This window comes from Humulus lupulus, chromosome 7 (assembly GCF_963169125.1).
Source record: "Humulus lupulus chromosome 7, drHumLupu1.1, whole genome shotgun sequence".
Classification (NCBI taxonomy): domain Eukaryota; kingdom Viridiplantae; phylum Streptophyta; class Magnoliopsida; order Rosales; family Cannabaceae; genus Humulus; species Humulus lupulus.
In genome coordinates, this window is record NC_084799.1 from 189,521,011 (window position 1) to 189,542,496 (window position 21,486).

The window sequence follows — 21,486 nt, forward strand, 5'->3', positions numbered from 1 at the left end:
TTTTACGGTTAAATATTTTTTTTCTTCCAATTTTACGTTTTCAATTAAATTTTTACATTTTTACAGTTTTGTCTTTTTGTATTGTTTTCACGTTATTTTTAAGTTTTTTTGTTGATGTTTAGTTGTTATGATATATATATATTATTTTTGTTATTTTTTAGTTTTTTTTTGTTGGTCTAGATATATATATTATTTTTGTTATTTTTTTAGTTTTTTTATTGGTCTAGTGAGTTGCTTTCAAATTGCTTTTTAGTTATTTTTTCTAAGAATCGTATGTTGTCTGTGTTTTCACCAAAGGACATGTGGAAATCCGAAATTGGTGCAAGTAGGGCATGTGCTGAAGAGGCATGCCTTTTCAAGTGAGGTCACGCCACGAAGTCAGTCCTCGGAGGGTAGATGTCTTGACCAAAGGTCGCGTCCCTCGGATATAGGGCGTGGACGTCTCTCTGAGGCCATGCCCCGAGGACTAGTTAGTAGTCCTCGAACTCTTTACAAGCAGTTGCCTTTCAGGTCAAGGATCTTGTCCTCGAGACCTAGAAGGCTAGCCAGGTGTCAACTAGTGCAGGTTTGTAGTGTCAGAGGATTGTCTAACAACATTTTTTGTGATCCATCCATATTGTTGTCAATTGTACGACTCGACAATTCGCACTCCCACTACGCCGCCTGACAAGGGAATACGCGTGCCATGCACTGACAATACCAGGGGCATGTTCCCCATAAAGTAGGTAACTTTCTGCAGTGGGCCCCGCATTTATCGCTTGGGTTGTGGTCTCTAGTTAATGCAGCCCAATGCATTAAAGTGGTATTAATACCCCAATAACAGGGAGAATATGTATTAATTACAGATAATTAGCATTAATGACCCCATCCTCTATACATAGGGCTGGGAGTCTCCTTATAAAGGGTTTGGAATTTTTAGAGAAAGAGAGCCTTGTACTCAGAGCAATATAAACGCTCCCTGAGAAAACTCCATTGGAGATTGCCTTAGCAAGCTTCCAATCCCCTTAATACCAGAGACTCGTGTGTTGGAAAAGCTTATACAGGATCTTTATTTATTTTCATGTATATCTAATATTAAACAAATTAATACGAGATAGCCTAAAACATGTTTCTAAAATTGAATTCAAAGAGAAACAAAGAATAGAATACTTACAGTATACGCAGCGGAATTAAAGAGTCATTCCTTCAGTTTTTCTAACTCTTGTATCCTCTCTATCGCAGAGTATTATCAAGAAACTAAACCGATCTTCTATTTTCTTCACAATCTTCCAATGTATCCTTAGAACCACCTAGACTAGTGTGGGCAATTCTCAACACATGAGATAGATATAGAAAGAAGAAGAGAAAATAACAAAGAGGCTTACAAAAGGACTTGTGTTTAGAAAGAATCTAAAACTATCAGAAAATCTGACTTGTGACTTATCAAACTTCTCAAAAATCTTAACTGATGGCTTCTCTCTAAGCACTCCTTTTATAGACTGAATTAGGCCATTTAATTTAATTAAAAAAATCAATAAAATAACAGTCATTTTGAAGCCCTAGGTCGAAATTATCATGGGCTATAGGCCCGTGAAATTTCTCATTTGATTATAAGCCCATTGGACTTAAGATCAAGGCCTGTATTATTTTCTATTGATTTAATTAATTAAATAATTATTTAAATCCTTTATCAAATTAATTATTTATAATTTGAACATTGATTTAAACTTATTCATTAATTTAGATACCAATTTATCTTAATTAATAAATCTGCCATAATTTCTCTTTTCTTCTCAAAATTACACAACTCTGTGAAACTATCCAAAATTGACCTGGTCAACTTTGATAATTCTAATTGATAATTAAATCAATTAATTGAGACTATCTAGATGATTTTATCCAAGGTACAATGGGGACCATGGGCCTATGAAATCAAGCTCCAATAAGTTATCATAAATCTAACAAATAAATTTACTAACTTATTAATTCCTCGTGACTCCACTATAGACTTGGAATTGCACTCTTAAATTCATAGAACGCTCTATAACAAATATAGATACGCTATTAATTATCCATTGTTACAACCATAATTGTCACTCAATCCTCTATAGACGGTCTACAATGAGACAGGACTAAAATACCATTTTACCCCTCATTGTATTCTATCCTTAAAACACTTAGTTCCTTGTAAATGATATTTCAGTAAACTAATTTAATTACTGAAATGAGATCTCTATCATTTAACACCTTGAACCAAACTAAAAGGAAACCATCATTTCACTTCTTCATCAGAAGCTATAGATGTTCATATCTATGATTAACACTCCCACTCAATTATACTACCGAGTTCCCAAGATGTAAGTATGGGCTAGTCCGTAGGGTAAGCTGGTAATGAACAAGTCAAAGAACTCAAATAATACAATCAGTTAGAATACTAACCACTCAGAATTGAGATTGAATTGACCTATGGTCAACTATATGATATGTCTAGAATAGATAATAACGGTATGTTTACTTATCTTATCAACGGTAACGACCCCAAATTCACTATTGAGGCTTAAGGGCCTGGAGTAGTGTGCCTGGAGGGCATAATGGGATTCTGTGTGTGACTTTAATGAGTTTAATGCACGTTATATGACTATTTGATTATTTGTGATGCATGACTATGAGAATTAGTATGCATGTAGACCTGATTGAGCATATTTGTAATTTGGCCATTTTGGGCATGACTGTGTTGATATCTGTGATCTGTGACTCGAGACGATCCTAGAGTGAGCGGGTTAGCGGAAAAGTCAAAGCAGGAATCTATACCCGGCTTGGGTTAAGCCTGGGGAGTTTAATTGAGAATTTGGAAAATATTTTGAGGTTAATCTTGATGATGAGGAATGTATATTTGGCAATTAATCTGGTATTGGATAGCGAGCGGGAATTATTAGGAACACTTGAGGAATTAGTGGGAATTTGGGTTATATGACTAAAATGTCCCTACATGGGCATAAAGGTTTAGAATTATTAAGGGAGGGCATTTTGGTCTTTAGGCTTATAAGAGATGAATTAAAGGGGGGCTTTATACTTAGTGGATTTTGTAGAAAAGAAGTTATAGGCTGAAAAGAAAGAAAGAAGGAAGAAAAAAAGGAAAAAAGAGAAAAGTTGAAGGGTGTTTGTTCCAAAGAACGGTTTGTGGCTCTCCCAACCATTTTCCTTCATTTTTCTTGGAGTTAAGCTCAGTGGAGAGCTAGGGTAGGCTGAGCATCAAGGATCCTAAGCTAGACTTGAGGATTGGCAAGGGATTAGCAAGATCACATCAGAAATTTGAGGTAAGTTCTTGGGGATTTCAGTTTTAGGGCTTTACTTGTTTGAACTGTGTTTTTGAGCTAAATGGATGGGATTTTTGGGGAAATCAGGTCAAGGTTGTGAAGGTGCAAGCTAAGGATGTCTAGGGTTCAACCCAAGGTCGAATTTCCATCCACGGTATGATTTCTATGACCTTATCTTTGTTGTTTGAGTGAATTTCTGGTTTTTGGGTTCATTATGATAGATCTTGAGTTTTGGATTGCTTGAGCTTGGGGTTTGAGTTCTTGGGATGCTTGGGATGAGTGTAAGGTGTGGTTATGTTTGTTTTTGGGTTTGGAAAAGGTTTGGGCAAGTTTGGGGTTGAAATGGTAGAAGGAAATCGCAAGATGCGATTTTTGGGTTTGGTCTGGCTGCAACTAGCGCTACAGCGCTAGTTAGGGAGCGCTGTAGCGCTAGCCCCTGTTTCTGGTGGGTGGTTCTGCTTGTAGCGCCACAGCGCCCTCTTTAGAGCGCTGTAGCGCTGCACTGTTCACAGAGGGGATTTTTGGGCTTTTGTAAAAGGATTTTGACCTAGGGTTCGGGGCTCGATTCCGCCACTTTGTTTTGGGGATCTAGGACTTCCCGGGGGCTCGGGATTGGTCCCGAGGCTAGGTTTTGAACTTGAGGTTTGGTAATGACTTTGACTTGTGGAATTTGCTTAGGTAAGCGCTAGGGCTCGAGTAGGATCGTGCTCAAGGAGTCAGGTGATCAAGGCTATCGAATTTAAGGGTAAGAAAACTGTAACACCCGGGATAGGGCATGGGCCCACAGTGTTATTGCAGGGCATGGCCCTAGATTGTGTTTACTTGCAAATGTATGACCTTGAATGAATTATTATATGTTTGAATGATATTTCGAAATGTATTATGCGTGCAATTATAATGAAATGAACGGCTAAGGTCGAGAGCGGCAAAGGCCGGGTACGGCCTTGGGGCCGGGAGTAACACTCAGCACATGTGGTGCTTATAGCCAGGGTGGGACCCAAGGGATACACGAGTTATCCTGACGGTGAGGACCGATACCCCAGGCTTTGGTAAGGCCTCTGGGGCGGCATGGCCGTGCTTGTTTAGTGTGATGGTTTTCCTATTTATCAGTGGATTATGTCAACTATATTATTTTCATATGTTATGTACTATTTGGGTTTTCTTGCTGGGCTTCGGCTCACGGGTGCTCCGTGTTGCAGGTAAAATCAAAGAGTCAGTCAACTGGCCATGAGTAGGGAGAGCGTGGGGGCGACGCGTACATGTTCGCCCTGCCCGACTGCTTTGGTTGGGAGCATTTTGTATATGGCTGTGTTAACTCATTCTTTTGAAAGTTCACCTGGTGTAAATCTATTTTTGAGTTGTAAATATTTTGTAAACCTTATTTTTGGGATCCCAGATGTTTGACACTTAACGTTTTCAATGAAACTAAACATTTTCAAAGAGTACATCCCTAGATTCTGGTTTATTCACACTTTTGGTTTTAGAAACCATGTAGAGTCAGTCAAAAGCACAATTTCTGTTTTAAACTCACTTAGTAACGGCTCTAAGGTAGTATGGCGTTACAACTTGGTATCAGAGCGAGCCAAGGTTTATTGGTTCTGGAGATTGACCGAACATGTACGCACGCTCTCATTGAAAAGCTCGACTTAGGGTTGATTGGTATGGTTGATTAATATATCTGAATATGTGCTTGAATGCCTTGTGTGCCTGCTTAGGTTATTATGAGCATGATGAGTGAAATGACATATGCATGATGCCAGGGCAAGGCCCGTTGTGTGCCGTACGATATCTATATGTTATGTTGGATTGTTGATTGTGGTTGTTGTTGAGATTGAGAGGTGGAAATTGGACATTGTTATCATGCCTGATGAGCGGTGTCACTGATTACAGGCATTTAGTTGTAATGCCTCGCCAATCATCGAGACTCCGCGGCATTCAGGCCAAGGATGACAACCAGGGGCAGGACCCTCCACCTGCTCCTCAGAACTGGCAGCAGATTTTAGCTGAGATGGAGGCTAGATTAAAGAAAACAGAGGAAGAGCTTAGTCAGTTGAGGCAACCAGCTCCTCCACCAGCCACTGGGATACCACTACAGCCGAGTGTAGCACCAGCTCCGGTTCAACCTGTGACTGAGAACTGGTTGGAACCTCTGTATGAAAGATTCAGGAAACATCAACCTCCTACCTTTGAGGGCGGAGCAGACCCACTGCAGGCTGAGCAGTGGATGAGTACGATTTCTGTAATCTTGGACTTCATGAGGGTTGAAGGAAAGGATAGGGTTGATTGTGCCAGTTATATGCTTAGAAATGATGCAAGAATATGGTGGGATGTGGTAAGGCAGCGAAGGGATACTGCAGCTATGACTTGGGAAGAGTTCAAGAGCATTTTTAACGAGAAGTACTACAACGTGGCAGTTCGAGCCGCGAAAGCTGATGAGTTTATCAACCTGACTCAGAGCAGGTTATCCGTCACCGAGTACACCCTGGTATTTGACAGATTGGCAAAGTTTGCGCCAGAGCTAGTGCCGACTGATGCGGCCAGAAGGGACATGTTTATACGGGGATTGAACGTAATGATCGCCCGTGATGTGAGTATTGCACTGGCCCCAGAGACTACTTATGCGCAAGTGGTAGACAAGGCCATCACTGCCGAGAGGGCTGAGGATCAGATCTGGAAGGATAGCGCTGCTAGGCGCGATACCAGGAGGGCAGTGCCTTCTTCTTCTGGGCCTAGTCGGGGTAGCGGCCCCAGTGAGCAGAAGAGGAGAGCACCAGATTCGTTTGCTCCGTATGGTTCTGACAGGAGGGTTCGCCGTTCGATGGGTGGCCGCCAGGGCGGAAATGACAGCTGGAGGAACTTTCTGATGTGTCATCGATGCAGGCGTCGGCATCAGGGCGAGTGCCGGACCAGGGCATGTTTTGTTTGCGGGAGCACCAGCCACTTGAAGAAAGACTGCCCGCAGGCCAAGAAGGAGGAGCCGAGGCAGGGAGATAGCCTCGCTCCTGCTAGGGTTTTCACTTTGACTCAGACTGAGGCAGAGGCCAGTCCCTCAGTGGTCACAGGTCAGATTTTTAGTGCTGGATCCTTGTTTACTGCATTGATTGATTCTGGTGCTACGCACTCATTTGTTTATGCTAGGGTGATTGATCAGCTTTGTAGACCTAGTATTTTGTATGCTAGGGGTTTTCAGACTTTATTGCCTACAGGAGAACTGGTAGTCTCTAGGAGGTGGGTTAGAGCATTACCAGGTAGAGAATTGTTTGTTGACCTGGTTGAACTAGATATGGACGACTTTGATATTATACTAGGAATGGATTGGTTAACGCGGTATGGAGCAACCATTGACTGTAAGCGACGAATGGTGACCTTTGAACCAGAAGGCGAGGCACCCTTTGTGTTTGTGGGAGCGGTGAATGGACCTAGGGTGCCTATGATCTCAGCACTAAAGGCTAGAGACCTGATGCAGGAGGGTTGCATAGGATTCCTAACGAGTATTGTAGACTCCTCCAAGGTGACGGCAGTGGGACCGAATGAAACCAGAGTGGTCTGTGAGTTTCCAGACTTGTTTCCAGCAGATCTGCCAGGATTGCCGCCACAGCGGGAGATTGAGTTCGTCATAGAGTTGGCTTCGGGAGCAGAGCCAGTATCCAAGGCACCCTACAGAATGGCTCCAGCAGAATTAAAGGAATTGAAGATTCAGTTGCAGGAACTACTGGATTTGGGGTTTGTCAGACCGAGTTTCTCGCCATGGGGTGCTCCAGTACTATTTGTTAAGAAAAAGGATGGATCGCTCCGGATGTGCATTGACTACAGGGAGTTGAACAAGATGACCATCAAGAACAAGTATCCATTGCCTAGGATCGACGATTTATTTGATCAGCTTCAAGGGAGTACAGTGTTTTCGAAGATTGATCTCTGATCAGGCTACTATCAGTTGAGGATCAAAGAAGAGGACGTACCAAAGACTGCTTTTCGGACACGGTATGGGCATTATGAATTCCTGGTTATGTCCTTTGGATTAACCAATGCCCCAGCGGCATTTATGGATTTGATGAACAGAATTTTCAAGGACTATCTGGATAAGTTTGTGATTGTATTTATTGATGATATCCTAGTATACTCCCTGTCAGAGACAGAGCATGAGCATCATCTGCGCCTGGTGTTGCAGCGATTAAGAGAGCATAAGTTATATGCTAAGTTTAGCAAATGCGAGTTCTGGTTATCGCAAGTTTCATTTCTGGGCCATATTATCAGTAAGGATGGGTTACTGGTCGACCCAAGCAAGACGGAAGCAGTAAGAGATTGGCCTAGACCCAGCAGTGTTCCTGAAGTTAGAAGTTTCCTTGGACTAGCAGGTTACTACCGGCGGTTTGTAGAGGGGTTCTCCAGAATTGCTACTCCATTGACAGAATTGACAAGGAAGAAGACCAAGTATGTGTGGACAGACCGATGTGAGAACAGCTTTAAAGAGTTGAAACGGCGGCTGATCACTGCACCAGTGCTGATCCTGCCAACAGATGATGAGAAGTTTGTGGTCTACTGTGACGCTTCTAGACAGGGTCTAGGATGTGTGTTGATGCAGGCAGGGAAAGTGATAGCGTATGCATCAAGGCAATTAAAGGAGTATGAGCAGAGATATCCCACTCATGACCTGGAGTTAGCTGCAGTGGTATTTGCACTTAAGGTTTGGAGGCACTATCTGTATGGAGAGATGTGCGAGATATACACTGATCACAAAAGTCTAAAGTATTTCTTTACCCAGAAGGACTTGAATATGCGCCAGAGACGGTGGCTAGAGTTGGTAAAGGATTACGATTGTGATATCCTATACCATCCTGGGAAGGCTAATGTAGTAGCTGATGCATTGAGCCGGAGGGGCCCAGGACAGTTGTACAGTTCGAGGCAGATATCTGATAGACTAGCCGGAGAGATGGCCAGAGCAGGTATAGAGTTAGTGGTTGGTAGGTTAGCCAACATTACTCTCCAGTCAACGCTCCTTGAGAGGATTAAGGAAGCACAGGGAAGGGACCCCCAGTTAGTTGAACGTAGAGAGAATGTCCTAACTGGAGCAGGTAAGGACTTCTCTATTTCTGAGATGGGTTTGTTGAAGTACAAAGGACGGATTTGTGTTCCGATTGATCCAGACATTCGGCGAGAGATTCTGGACGAGTCTCATACCACTCCCTACTCTTTGCACCCAGGTTCTACGAAGATGTACCATGATTTGAAGGTTTTGTATTGGTGGTCAGGCATGAAGAGGGACGTGGTGGACTATGTGGCTAGATGCTTAACCTGTCAGCAGATTAAGGCTGAACATCAGAGGCCAGCAGGATTATTACAGCCTCTAGGGATTCCCGAGTGGAAATGGGAAGATATTGCCATGGACTTTGTGGTTGGATTGTCGAAGACCGTGGGTCAGCATGACTCGGTGTGGGTGATTGTGGACAGGTATACTAAGTCCGCCCACTTCTTACCTGTGAAGACAACTTATACTGTGGAGCAGTATGCAGAGCTTTATGTGAAGGAGATTGTTCGACTTCATGGGGCTCCGAGGTCGATAGTATCCGACAGAGACCCCACTTTCACTTCCAAGTTTTGGAAGAGCCTGCAGAAGGCAATGGACACACAACTTCGATTTAGTACTGCTTATCATCCTCAGACGAATGGACAGTCTGAGAGGACAATCCAGATACTGGAGGACATGTTACGAGCTTGTGTGTTGGATTTTGGGGGATCTTGGAGTAGGTATCTCCCTTTGATTGAATTCTCGTACAATAATAGTTATCAGGCGACTATCGGAGTGGCTCCGTATGAGATGCTGTATGGGAGGAAGTGCAGATCACCGATTCACTGAGATGAGGCAGGTGAGAGGAGGTATTTAGGTCCTGAGATGGTTCAGAGGACCAATGAGGCACTTGAGAAAATTAGAGCTCGTATGCTCGCCTCCCAGAGTCGCCATAAGAGTTATTCAGATCAGAGGCGCAGAAGCGTGGAATTTCAGGTTGGTGATCATGTATTCCTCAGGGTTTCACCCCTGAGAGGAGTAAAACGATTTGGCGTTCGGGGCAAGCTAAGTCCCAGGTTTGTTGGCCCCTTTGAGGTTCTGGAACGAGTTGGGGAGGTGGCTTACAGGTTAGCAATGCCTCCAGCTCTATCAGAGGTTCATGACGTGTTTCATGTATCCATGCTCCGAAAGTATGTATCGGACGCTACTCATGTGTTGAGCTTTGAGAACTTGGAGTTGGATCGGGATTTATCATACGAAGAAAAGCCTGTTCAAATCCTTGATAGAAAGGACAAAGTCTTGAGGAACAAGACCATCGCCTTGGTTAAGATATTGTGGAGGAATAGCAAAGTTGAAGAGACGACATGGGAACTGGAGGCGGATATGCGGGAGCGGTATCCCGAGTTGTTCAGGTAAAATTTCGAGGATGAAATTTTCATGAGGAGGGGATAGTTGTAACGACCCCAAATTCACTATTGAGGCTTAAGGGCCTGGAGTAGTGTGCCTGGAGGGCATAATGGGATTCTGTGTGTGACTTTAATGAGTTTAATGCATGATTATGATTTAATGCACGTTATATGACTATTTGATTATTTGTGATGCATGACTATGAGAATTAGTATGCATGTAGACCTGATTGAGCATATTTGTAATTTGGCCATTTTGGGCATGACTGTGTTGATATCTGTGATCTGTGACTCGAGACGATCCTAGAGTGAGCGGGTTAGCGGAAAAGTCAAAGCAGGAATCTATACCCGGCTTGGGTTAAGCCTGGGGAGTTTAATTGAGAATTTGGAAAATATTTTGAGGTTAATCTTAATGATGAGGAATGTATATTTGGCAATTAATCTGGTATTGGATAGCGAGCAGGAATTATTAGGAACACTTGAGGAATTAGTGGGAATTTGGGTTATATGACTAAAATGTCCCTACATGGGCATAAAGGTTTAGAATTATTAAGGGAGGGCATTTTGGTCTTTAGGCTTATAAGAGATGAATTAAAGGGGGGCTTTATACTTAGTGGATTTTGTAGAAAAGAAGTTATAGGCTGAAAAGAAAGAAAGAAGGAAGAAAAAAAGGAAAAAAGAGAAAAGCTGAAGGGTGTTTGTTCCAAAGAACGGTTTGTGGCTCTCTCAACCATTTTCCTTCATTTTTCTTGGAGTTAAGCTCAGTGGAGAGCTAGGGTAGGCTGAACATCAAGGATCCTAAGCTAGACTTGAGGATTGGCAAGGGATTAGCAAGATCACATCAGAAATTTGAGGTAAGTTCTTGGGGATTTCAGTTTTAGGGCTTTACTATTTTGAACTGTGTTTTTGAGCTAAATGGATGGGATTTTTGGGGAAATCAGGTCAAGGTTGTGAAGGTGCAAGCTAAGGAGGTCTAGGGTTCAACCCAAGGTCGAATTTCCATCCACGGTATGATTTCTATGACCTTATCTTTGTTGTTTGAGTGAATTTCTGGTTTTTGGGTTCATTATGATAGATCTTGAGTTTTGGATTGCTTGAGCTTGGGGTTTGAGTTCTTGGGATGCTTGGGATGAGTGTAAGGTGTGGTTATGTTTGTTTTTGGGTTTGGAAAAGGTTTGGGCAAGTTTGGGGTTGAAATGGTAGAAGGAAATCGCAAGATGCGATTTTTGGGTTTGGTCTGGCTGCAACTAGCGCTACAGCGCTAGTTAGGGGGCGCTGTAGCGCTAGCCCCTGTTTCTAGTGGGTGGTTCTGCTTGTAGCGCCACAGCGCCCTCTTTAGAGCGCTGTAGCGCTGCACTGTTCACAGAGGGGATTTTTGGGCTTTTGTGAAAGGATTTTGACCTAGGGTTCGGGGCTCGATTCCGCCACTTTGTTTTGGGGATCTAGGACTTCCCGGGGGCTCGGGATTGGTCCCGAGGCTAGGTTTTGAACTTGAGGTTTGGTAATGACTTTAACTTGTGGAATTTGCTTAGGTAAGCGCTAAGGCTTGAGTAGGATCGTGCTCAAGGAGTCAGGTGATCAAGGCTATCGAATTTAAAGGTAAGAAAACCGTAACACCCGGGATAGGACATGGGCCCACAGTGTTATTGCAGGGCATGGCCCTAGATTGTTTTACTTGCAAATGTATGACCTTGAATGAATTATTATATGTTTGAATGATTATTTCGAAATGTATTATGCGTGAAATTATAATGAAATGAACGGCTAAGGCCGAGAGCGGCAGAGGCCGGGTACGGCCTTGGGGCCGGGAGTAACACTCAGCACATGGGGTGCTTATAGCCAGGGTGGGACCCAAGGGATACACGAGTTATCCTAACGGTGAGGACCGAGACCCCAGGCTTTGGTAAGGCCTCTGGGGCGGCATGGCCATGCTTGTTTAGTCTGATGGTTTTCCTATTTATCAGTGGATTATGTCAGCTATATTATTTGCATATGTTATGTACTATTTGGGTTTTCTTGCTGGGCTTCGGCTCACGGGTGCTCCGTGTTGCAGGTAAAATCAAAGAGTCAGTCAACCGGACATGAGTAGGGAGAGCATGGGGGCGGCGCGTACATGTTCGACCTGCCCGACTGCTTTGGTTGGAGGCATTTTGTATATGGCTGTATTAACTCATTCTTTTGAAAGTTCACCTGGTGTAAATCTATTTTTGAGTTGTAAATATTTTGTAAACCTTATTTTTGGGATCCCAGATGTTTGACACTTAACGTTTTCAATGAAACTAAACATTTTCAAAGAGTACAGCCCTAGATTCTGGTTTATTCACACTTTTGGTTTTAGAAACCACGTAGAGTCAGTCAAAAGCACGATTTCTATTTTAAACTCACTTAGTAACGGCTCTAAGGTAGTAGGGCGTTACATCAACTGTCAATATCGGTCCTGTTCGATGTAACAAATACATCCGATCTTATCTACTTTGCTAATGTTCTGGAAAGAACATAACACTATAATGTGTAAGTAGATCATCTCGTAGATTGGCAAGTCAGTGTAAATCCGGTGCACTGACTAATCTTAGGACTAACTTATTTTGAACATATAATCATATTTATATTCCACTGTGATTACGTCACTATAAATAAGATTAGCTATATGCTCGGGATTTAATTGAAGTTTATATTAAATAAATAATCATGAAAATAAAACATGTGAGCAAAGTGATTGACCAAGTCAAAAAATGATTTCTATTCTTTTATTAATAATAAAATGAGATTACAAAGAATTTGGGTTTTAATTAGGGCATAAAACCCCAACATCATGGACTATGGCTCTTTTATAGCTTGAACCACTTATTTCTTTAATCTCTCATCTTTAGGTTGACAACGAAAAAGGCAGTCAACATTTTGGTGCTTTCATTGAGAGCTTGAAGAAAGCATTTAGAACATTTACAGCCATGTTAACCACTCGAAGAAATGTCACAAACGACCTAGTCCCTCATACCGAAGTTGAAGGAGGGGAAACAAGTCGACAGCCACCTCAAGACAAGCCTGAGATGGTGGAGGATTATGACAAAGACATTGACTATGACGACGAAGATGACGGTGGCGACCAGGAGTATTGTGAGGGAGAATACCCTCAGCCCATGGACGCAGAGGAGACACCATAAGTGGTGGTGCTCCATGAACAGGTGGCCACCCAGCAACAAAAGAATGATGTCCAAGAGGGTAACATCACCGCCCTACAAGAGATGGTACTTGCCATGAATCCCACTCTTGTAGCCCAAGGGCTACGATAAGGACCCCAATGATAATGTGTCGGTTGGGCACCCAACGGACGTGCCACCTGCGTACCCTGTTGGAGTGCCACCTGTCAATACATTCGGGGTGCCCCCCGGGCACTTGACTGAAGAGGCGCGAGATCTGTCAGTTGGAGCACCCACTAGGCATCCAGCTGGAGTTGGAACCCCAGTGTCGCCACAGGACCATGGGAAAGGAAAAGTTGACGATAATTCTGCTCCAAAGTAAAAGAAGGCTCGTCAAGATCCCGAGGGCCACTAGATTCCCAAGCAAGTTGGTAAGGGTAATGGCCTAGGGGCCCGAGGAAACCGCCAGGCTATCAGCGCCCGGGGAGCTCGGGGCGTTCCGCCTCGACGCGCCTACACGGATCGCACGAGGCCTGGAGGTAGTGTCCCCTCGGGACCTCGCCCACCTTGCGAGAACAATGGTCCAGGGATCCGCCTAAGGCTCATTGAACCAAGAACGTAGCATTGGTGTCTCGGTAAATGATGAGAATATCGAGTTCGACGGAGAAACCGAGGTGGCTCATCCCGAGGATAACGACGCATTCCGAGGTCAAGCTGACCTACGGGACAACCGTAATGCCCGAAGGTGCAATGAGGCAAATGGGCGTGAGCCCGCCAAGAAAGGTCTATCAGATCTACGGGATAACCTCAACGCCCGAAGAAGTGATAACCCGACGCATACCTTCAACCGAGACCGCGACCCGCTCTGCGCAGAGTTAGAAAGTCTGAAAAAGATCATGCTGAGAATGCCCAGATGGCAAGGCCATGACTCAAACTCGGAAGACGAAGAAGTGGAGCCATGCGCTCCCCACATTGTGGAAGCCCCTTTGTCGCAGGGTTTCAAGATGTCGCCTATCCCGCCCTATGATGGCGGTTGGGACCCCACCAAGCACCTTTCTAAGTTCAACAGATTGATGTCGATGCACCACGTCTCCAATGATGCTGAATGTCATGTGTTCCCGATCACTCTAATGGGACCAGCAGATGAGTGGTTCAAGAAGAACCGACTAGGATCCATTCACTAGTGGCATCAATTATCATCCATCTTCCGAAGACAGTTCATACTCGGAAGGTGAGCTTCGAGGTAAATGTTTTGGCCAACATTAAACAAGGGCCCTTCAAGACCCTCAAGGCATACATCAAGCGCTTCAAGGAGGAGGCGGCAAGAACCCTCTTGGATAGTGAGATCAGGAGGGAATTCTGGGAATTTTGACTATTTTACCCTGGGGGCGTTTTTGGGACCTCGAGTATTAGGATTTGCTTGAGGTTACTTAAACTCGAAGTAACCTATCAGAATCATAAAAAGAACGTTCAGTATGTTCTCTGTCTCTCTCCCGTTCTCTTTTTGACGTCATTAGCATTTTCGAAGGAAACTCGAGTTTTAGGACTCGAATTTAAGCAAGGTTAAAGTCATAACGATTCTAGGGAATATTAGAAGCTTATTAGCCTGAGGATTTAATTGGGAAATGACTCAATCAAAGGTAATCCAAGTTTTAAGTTCTCAGTTTTCGAGTTTTTAAGCTTCGATTGGATTTTATGCTTCGATGAGTTTTTGAGTTGTTTAAAGTTTAGGTTTTGATGGTTTTGGGCCATTGGGATGTTTGAGAATTTGTTTTAAGGATTTGAATATGTTTGGATAGGTTTTTGGAGGATTTTAAATGGGAAAAAATGAAGAAAATGGCTGGGTTCGAGGTTGGGTCACGACCTTGTTCTTGGAAGTCGCGACCTGTGTTGTAATGCCCCAAATTTCCTAATAAGGGTTAGGACCTTGATTAGGAGGCCGAGAGGGCCATAATTGAATTATGATGTTATTTAATGATCATATGCATGTTCATGTGAATTGTATTATTATATGATGGTAAGTGCATGCATATGGGAGTATTTTTAATTATAAGGGAAATTTGGTAATTTGGCCGCTGTGGGCGTAATTGTGTATTTTGGGTGCATGGTTGTTATTAATTAATATAGCCACATTATAAGGTGGATTGATTCGAGCTATTCGGCATGAGACGATCATGAGATGTAAGTGTTCGGTCTAGTCATAACAGGTTTAAGTTCGGGGCTCGAGGTGAGTCTCGGGGTCATTTTGGTGATTAGAGCGTTACCGGGAATTATGGGGTAACGGGATATGGACTATTGGTGTTTGAGACTATCGAGATTAGTGGGAATTGGAAAGCGTTAATTATGATTAACGAGATAGGTGGAAAATACCGATTATACCCTCGGGATGACTTTAGAAGCCTTTATTTGACCTAGGGGCAATATGGTCATTTGGAAAAGGATATGTATCATTTAAAGGCTGTATAAAATGTATGAAAAGAAAATAGAGCATCATCATTCTCGTCTTTCTTTCTCTCCCGTACTTATTCCTCCTTCTTCTTCCTTTTGATTTTTGAGAGCCAATTTGAGGTAGCAAGCTAAGAGAGCAAGGATTGAGGGTTTAGGACTTTGGTTCAATCATTGAAGGATATCTAAATCAAGCTTGAGGTAAGATTTCATCCTTGAATATAAGCCATACTCTGTTTTTCTTTATAAATTTCAGCTTATAGTTTTGATGTGGATAGTTGGAATCAATGGGAGTTTTTGTGTAAGATTGATTGGGTTTTGATGAGGGTATGATATAGATGATGATTTGGGGTTGAATTGGATGTTTGGGTGGTGTTTGGGATTGATTTGGAGGGTTGGTTTTAAGAGAAATCGCAAAGAAGAAGAACCAGAAAGTTTCTGGTCTGTTTTTGGCGCAGCAGCTCCATTCTGGGCGCAGCAGCGCTAGGCAGGGCAGAGAGCAGGGCTCTCTGACTTGGAATTAGGGCTGCAGCACCACTTAATAGGGCTGCAGCGCCACTTAATAGGGCTACATCGCTAGTCCATTTTTCAGCAAACCTATTTTAGGGCTCGGAATGATCCTTAAGGCTCGGGGATTGGTTCATTTGCCCCGTTTGAGTATATTGAGATTCCCGAGAGTGCGGGATGGATCCCGGGAGTGTGGTTTTAGATTATAAACCTTTTTATGATTTATTTTATTGATGGGATTCCATATTTGGTTGTGACTAGGTGACCGCTAAAGGATCAAAGGGTTGATCGTTCTCAAGGGTCGTTCTTTTAATCATTCTAGCTCGACTTTGAGGTAAGAAAAACTGCACCCTGTGTATATATGACATGCATGGCTATTCTAGATGCATGTTGGTTGATTATTGAGTATGACATGCATGGCTATTCTTGATGCATGTTGGTTGACTATTGAACGTGACATGTATGGCTATTATTGGTGCATGTTGGATTGTTGGATATACTGCATATGATGCATGAGAAACATGTGATTAGGACATGCTTTGAATACTGAGTATGATATCGTTCAGAGCTTGAGCCTTTGTGGTTGTGCATGGTCCTAATTGTACTAGTACCTGTTTAGTAAGCATGCTGAATACCTTGTTTATGAATATTGAACATGTGATATATGTTTGGTGGCATGACTTACTTGTGTGTGGCACTGACTAGTCAGGGACTGACCCTAAAGTCGATGAACATGCATTGAATGGCTCTATGGCATTAATGCTGGATCGACCCTAAAGTCGATGAACATGCATTGAATGGCTCTATGGCATTAATGATGGACCGACCCTAAAGTCGATGAACTTATAAGCGCTTGCCTGGTCTAAGACCAGATGATCATGGCCCTGGTGACTGTTTGTCACATGGCTAGGGGACACTGTCCATAGTTACGACTCTAGAGTCGGGAGGAGGGTTATGTTGGTGACCATTCACCATACACCTATCCTGTTCAAACTTATGAAAGGTTTTCATATCAGTTAAGCCCTGGTGACCCTATCATCACATGGCAAGAAGGAGTTGTACCCACTTTTGTGACTTTTGCTACAGTCACCTATCTATTTTGGATTGATAGTCCTGGATGATTATTATGCTCGTTGTTGGTATTATGTCATGCTTTATTGTGTTTTCTTGCTGGGCTTCGGCTAACGGGTGCTATGTGGTGCAGGTAAAGGCAAAAGGAAGCTGGACCATCCTTGAGTTGGAGAGCTTAGGTGATGATGTGTACATATGCAGCTGCTCGTCCGCCACTGCCAAGGTTTAAAGTTGAACTAGGGTTAAACCCTGTTTTGCCGCATAGAATGGCCTGTTGTAAATATTTTTTTGTAATAGACTCTGGAATTATATTTTTGGGATCCCAATGTATATATTAAACGTTCTAGTGAAACGTTACATCTTAACTAAAATTTTTAATCCCTAAATCGCTAATCATACCTAGTTCATGATTTTGGCCAAATGACTCGATTAGCGAGTTTAGCACTGTTTACAAGGCACACCGTAACGGTCCCAGGGGTTGGGGCGTTACATGTGTGAACCTAGAACCAGGAGAGGTTCTGCTTGGGGGCATGCTGCGACCCCCATGGCCAAGTAATTAACATTTCAAATGTATTTTGGGATCCCACGTATACAGTAAACGTTTTAGCGAAACATTTGTGTCTTTGACCAAAAATTTTAACCCTAAACCATTAATCACATTTAGTTAAACGATTATGGCCAAATGACTCATTTAGTGAGTTTAACACTATGTAATTAACCTTTCAAGTATTGTGAAAGTCAGTATCTCATGATCCGTAGGGGGAAGACCGGGTAAAAGTTGTGCAATCCCACATCGCCTGGGGAAGGTCAAGTGTGATGATTTTAAGATTATGTAGGTATGAGACTACACAATTGAAGATGACTTAAATGGATTGATGGGTATTACCTATGCCAACAAGATGCATCTTCTTTTCGGTAGCCCATCACTTGAGAACTCCAAAGTTAAGCGTGCTTGACCTGGAGTAGTCTCATGATGGGTGACCTCTTGGGAAGTTTTCCTAGGAAGCGTGTGAGTGAGGACAAAGTACGCTGGAAAGACTCGTGTTGGTTTGTAGGGCCAGTCGTCTTTCCAGGAAGCAGCCATAGTGATGTGGGGCGTCACAACTTGGTATTAGAGCGTGTCAAGGTTTATGGCTCCTAGAGATCGACCAAACATATACACTCGCTGCCAGTGACAAGATCGACTCAGGGTTGGTTGGTAATTAATGAATTATATGCTTAATTGCTTGTTTAAGTGCCCTGTTTGTCTGAATATATATATATATATATAGATAGAGCATGATGAATGTGTCATTATATATGCATGATGTTAGGGCATGGCCCCTTGATTGTTTTATGTTGTGTGTGACTTGTGGATTTGCTGGTTGTGATTGGTTGATTAGATTGGGAGGTGGTTTTGGATGTTGTTATCATGCCTGATGTGTGATGTCATTGATTTCATGCATATTGCATGCCTCGATGATCAATTAGAATATGCGGCAATAGAGCCGGGGATGACAGCCAGGGTCATGACCCTCCACCTGCCCCATCGAATTGGCAATAGTTGTTTGTCGAGATGAAAGCTAGACTTCACTGAACAGAAGAAGAGCTTTGACAGTTGATGCAACATGCCCCTCCTTGGGGCATTGAGTTACAGGTTCCACAGGCTGTGGCACCAGTGCCAGCCCAGCCTGTTATGGAGAATAGGTGGGAACCTTTGTACGAGAGTGTTGACCGCGTTTTTGGCCAACGACGTGAGAACGTTAAAAACGATAAAACCTTCAAGAGAAAATAAACGACACAGACGATTTTAAAGTGGTTCAGCCCCAATGTGATGGTACTAGCCTAATCCACTTAGAGTTGTGATTATAGATCTGCACTCAAGATCAGATGAACCTGAGTCAATTGAGTTTCTTCAGTGCAGATTACAAAAATACAAGAATTCTCTCAAATGTAAGTACTTTCTCTCTCTAGAAAATAAGAATTCGAATCAAAAGTCCCCAAGGTCCCAAAAAGAACAGAAGTCCCTTTATGATCCCATAAGCCTTGTATTTATAGGCTTAGGATCGTACATTTGATATCCCCATAATCGAGATATTTTGTTATTCTCATTATATATAAATTACATTAATATTCAAAATGTAACAATACACTAAATTTGTGGGATAAATGAGAGATAGACCGATTCTTGTTGAAGCCGTTTTTGGGAATCTTGACGTAGTCCTCCTCTATTTGGTCGACCCATATCTTATTCAAGCTGGTCGAACACACCTTCACTGGGCAGTCACGCACTTGACTGGGCAGTCGTGCACTTGACTGGGCAGACATGCACTTGACTGGGCAGACATGCACTTGGCTGGGCAGACAGGTTATGACTGGTCAGACATGGTCATGACTGGTCGGACATGGTCATGACTGGGCAGACAAGGTCATGCCTGGGCAGACAAGGTCATGCCTGGTCGGTCATGACACTTGACAGGCCAGTCAAAATTCTTCATTGGTCTACCGGATCACTCCTAAGCCAGATCACTTTATCACAACTCTTGAAGAGCCAATATATTTATTGACTATTAATGTGTCGTTTACGGACCATGTACTGCCACTTGTCACCTCTATCGCCACGTCATCAATCTCCAATTTTTGGGGATAACATTTGCCCCCCAAGTTTATTATACGATTTTCTCATATGATAAACTTTTCTTCTAGAAAAATGTTCTCGAGGTCATTCAAAAGCTCCCATACGGTTGATAACTTTCACATAAACCCCCCTAACTGAACTTGTCTTGTGATTCCTTCAAATTCTATATATATATTTTTGATCTTATTGTAGTATGTGTTTTGGATGAGAAATTGTGTTTGTGTCCTAGGGATTTAGGGTCTTTGTTTTTCGGCATAGGCTTAGGGTTTATGTTTGTGGTATGGGTCTAGGGCTGCTCAAATGCTTAGTCTAGTCCCTCGAACATCACAAAAATCACTTGAGGAACCATTGCATCTGCTCGGATTCCACAACATCCGATCGGATGCATCTTCCACTCGGGGCCCTTGTAAACTGCTCGGATGCCTAGGCTAGCCATTCGGGTGCACATGTGTCTGCTCGGAGGACACGCCCCAGCCGCTCGGAGGAGATGCCCCAGCTGCTCGGAGGACACGCCCCAGCTGCCGAGCCTCGCGCGCATCCGCTCGGAGGACACGTCCCAATCCGCTCGGACGTCTCGGCTGAGTCCTCGGACATGCACACCTCAGACGTACACACCAGCTCTCGGACACGCACCTGGATGAGACGCATTCGATCGGTTGGACCTGCTGCACCCCTTGGACCCTCACGCAGCCCCTCGGACCAGCATGCACCCGATCGACCATCTCAAGGTGTTCGCTCGGACACCACATGGGCCACTCAGACACTACCTTTTTTAAACACTTTAAGCACCTTTAGGCACTCTTAGGCATTTGCTTGGGCACATGGCATAGCCATTTAAGCCTATGCCTAAAACTTTCCCTACCAAAAACCATCAAAACACCTTGTTCGAATCTCCCATAATTATTTTGAGAGATTGATTTCTCTCAATCAATCTTGGTGAAAAATTGACTTCTCTTCTCAAGGACATTTTTTCACTATGTAGTATTTACTTTGCATGCATTTGTTTGATTCACTCCAGGGACTCATCGATGTTGGTCATGCTAAACAATAGAGTTTCCTACTCGACCAGTGATACATGCTCAGCTGACCAGGGAAGTTGTATCCTCCCCGACTAGGAAAACGTTGCACCTAATCAGCTAGACTTTGTACCTTGCCAGTAGTTTACTCTTTTTTGTTGTGAAGACAATTGTTGCTTAGTAGCTTTGATATTTCTCTCGTACAACCGAGTTGTTGGCATTTATACTTTACTCTTTTTTTTTCTAACTTAAAACATTCTAAGTCTTTTTAGACTTAAAAAGTTTTAAGTTTTTTGTGAATAGTAAAGTCACTCTGATGTATGCCTTATATTTTCGCATGAGTACTTAGTTTTCTAACTTAGAAATTCTAGACATTTCATAAGTCCATACTAAGTATACTTTCTCACACTCTTATTGCTCTAACATTTTATGAGCATGTTGTCACATGAATATCTGCTCCTAACTTGAAATTTTTTTAAAAATTCCAAGTTACTTAAGCTTTGTCAAACAAGTTAGCTTAATGGCCTTTTTGGACTTCGAAAATTTACAAGTCAGCCTAAAAACAGATATATTAACTCATGCTCTTATTGCCTGTGTTAAATTATGTACCAGTATACCCCATGTGCCCCCCAGGTGATCGAGGGTTGAAAGATCCTTAGTCACTTGCTACCTGACCGAATCTATTCAAGTAGTTAATTACTCGTGAAACACATAGAATATATGGAAAATATTCGAGCAGTTGAACACGGTTTGAACGTATCGACCAGCTGAATACTGTCCGATTTTACCGACCAGTTGAACACTGCTCGGATAACTAACACACATGCATATTTGTAGCAAGAATCGACCACGCTGCGCGTAGTCTCTTTTATTACTCGTAAATTAAAAAGGACAAAACATGTCTAATAACAAGTTTTAAACAACTAAAATTGTTCAAAAATAAAATGACTGGTTAGCAAATAACCAGCTCATAAACCAAACTTAAA